Below are 2914 nucleotides of genomic sequence, written 5' to 3'. Positions count from 1 at the left end.
TCGAAAGTTCTGCCAGTTCTATTCTAGCTGTAGGATTAGAGGCTTTCATACATTGGCGTTTCTTGATCAGATCTTTCGTCTCCTGCGATAGCTTACTGGTACCCTGTCTAACGGAGTTACCACCGACTTCTATGCATGATACGCGACCATGCTATCAGTTGAGCGCACTTCTTTCATTTCCTGTCATTTATTTCCAGATTTGCGTCTTTGTCACTCTGATAAAACACCGTACGTTAAATGCGCTGCCACTTCGGCTGCAACATTATCTCAGCGTAAGAACTCTTTGACTAAGAAATAGCGTACGAATGGCGCAGCTTAGTGAATTCCCCCGCATGCCCTTTTTTTCTGTATACTTTGGCAGCCCCTCCAGAAGACGACATGGCGCCGGAGACACGAAAAATCTGAACTCCGCACTATCCGCGGGTTGGGGTTCCCGAGGCCCCAGCTCACAGGGAGCCCCGGTTCCCGCGTTCCCCGCTGTCCCTTAATTACAATCTCAGGGGCTCTCCCTGGGCACCGGCTTGCACGTTACAAGTACCGCTCTGGAACAGTAGCTGTAAAACATCCACTCCTCGCCACATGAAAGGGACGAACAATGTTGCTGGATTACAACGAGACGCAATGTACGACGAGAGGGAACGTGCGACCGAGGCGGAATCTCCAACGAATATGAGCATCCATCGAGTTTGTATGTCCAGTGTTGGACATTCGGACTCGTTGGACATTCAGAAGACAAGCGTTAATTTGTCATATTATGCGGTTTTCAGTGGCGAGTGGTGCTATTGCCGTCCTCTTGTTAGCGCGACAGCGTTAACAAGAGTAACTAGCGCCGGCGTCCTGCGCCTCACGTCCAGCATCGCTTCGACAAAAATCATTTCGAACCGCGCATCCTCAACCACGCAGGCCCTCCATGTGGCGCAAGGAAGTTACTGAATTTAATTTTTGAAGCTGAAATATATCAGGAATGTCGTAAATCATGACATACACACAACCTACAGGGAAAACATGGGGAAGGCGCGAGATGGAAATTCAAGATGGTTAGTCAAACGAGAACAAGGTTAATGCAGGAGCCAACGTTTCGACAAGTGGACTTGTCTTCTTCAAAGCGACATATGCTTTCCTTGCCACATTTTATATAGGCGGGGTTCCTCTAAAGGGAAGAGGGTGTAAGGTGGGTGGGTGCGGCTACGAGTGGAGGTGTGTTAGCGGCGAGGGCGTAGAATGAGAATAAAGGAGTGCTGTGCACAAGGCCAGTGACACGGCCGTCTGTCAATCACGTGTCAACTGCCATGTGTCAGCCGGTGTGTCAAAGGCGTGCGCACCAGCCCTCTATTACTTGTAATAGAGGACTGCTGTGCACGCCTTTGACAATTGAAAAATAACCGTGCGACTGGCTGCTCGGGGCTCTTTGCATGTATTCTCGCGCTTCTTCAACGCTAGAAAAAACACATTTAGGTGTCACGTATTGAGCAACAGGTAGCTGCATCGAGAGTTTATAATGTTGCTCTACAATTTTCTCATTGACGCTTTTCATCCAATTACAATATTGGTGAAGTTGAATCTTTAATTAAATAATTAATACTAATTATCCAGTTAGGCGGAAGGACAAAAATAATCTGAGTAGGTCCAAGAGACGGCAAACACCATTATCTTGGTTCCGTCCAGCAACGTGGCATTCGGATATTTTTGAACTCTGGCTGAAGATTGTGGCGGAGCAAGTGGCCATAGCCCTGGCAATTCTCGACGACAAGCGAAAGACAATATTCAGCGACTCGAGACCGGCCATCAAAGCATTTGAGAGAGGAGTCGTCTCCAACCAGGCGTTACGCGTCCTCCGCGACGCTGAACCAAGCACCCTCAAACACCACACCGTCATCTGGTTTCCCTCCCACCTGTGTCGGATCCCGGGCACCCCACCCAACTTCAACGAGGCAGCCCACGACGCTGCACGCGCTTACCGACCGCGCCGTCACCCCCGGGCAACCGCGTCTCGATGAGTTGGAGGTGAACAGGGGCGCCTCGGTAACATGTAATTAAATCACCAAACACTTTTACTTGGGACGACGTCTCTTTCCGCCCCCGCACCCCAAACTAAACAGGCCGCAAGCACCAACGCTACGCTTGTTACAAACACATACCTATCCCAACCCCGCCACCTTACACATCTACCCGGACGTCTACCCTGTGGGGATGCGCGACTCTCGCGCGTCCCCTGATATGTTTTTCCCGCATGGCGCGTCTCCTGTAATCCGTCTTCGCCGCGTGGCCTGCGTGATGCCCACGGCGGTCAATGTGGTTGGGGCGCAGTGCGAGAGATGGCGCGAGTGTTGCGCTGCTAACGCCGCCGACAGGCGAGGTTACTTGGGCGCCGAAAGCAAGGCGCTCGCTCTGGGGGTCGAGACAGCAAGCAGCACGGACGTGCCGTGCCGCGCGTGGAGCGACCCTCTTCCCAGGCGGGTCGGCGCGCGGCGTGGACATCCCGTGCGCCGCCGACCGATGCTTCTGCGAGACCGCCTCGCGTGACCATACACGCGAAGGAGCAGGCGTTGGGATCCAGCATGGGGCGAACATATTCGCTCGCTTCCGGTCGCGGTGAGTCAGACTTCTAGATTTGTCGCGCGCCCATCGGCATGTTTTGTGGATAGCAACTCGGCTAGCAGGTACTGATCTATGAAAGGTGCAATAAATGCCCTTGTGATTGTTTGCACTACTGTGTTGTCGTTCCTTTGTCCCAAGAGCACGGAGGAGAACCCCATATCCCCCACATCTGGCTGCCCAACGTGGACCTCTTGGGACATCGGCCGATAGATTTAACAGTTTGCTTTTTTCGAGACCTTTGTTTGAACCGAAGCGTAGGCCTAGCGTGAATTTTGATCGCTAGCGTCGGCGGCGTGCTTTCTTGAGCGAGGTGATG

This window comes from Dermacentor variabilis, chromosome 9 (genome assembly GCF_050947875.1).
Source record: "Dermacentor variabilis isolate Ectoservices chromosome 9, ASM5094787v1, whole genome shotgun sequence".
Taxonomy (NCBI): Eukaryota; Metazoa; Arthropoda; class Arachnida; order Ixodida; family Ixodidae; genus Dermacentor; species Dermacentor variabilis.
Note: the sequence above shows the minus strand (reverse complement) of the source record.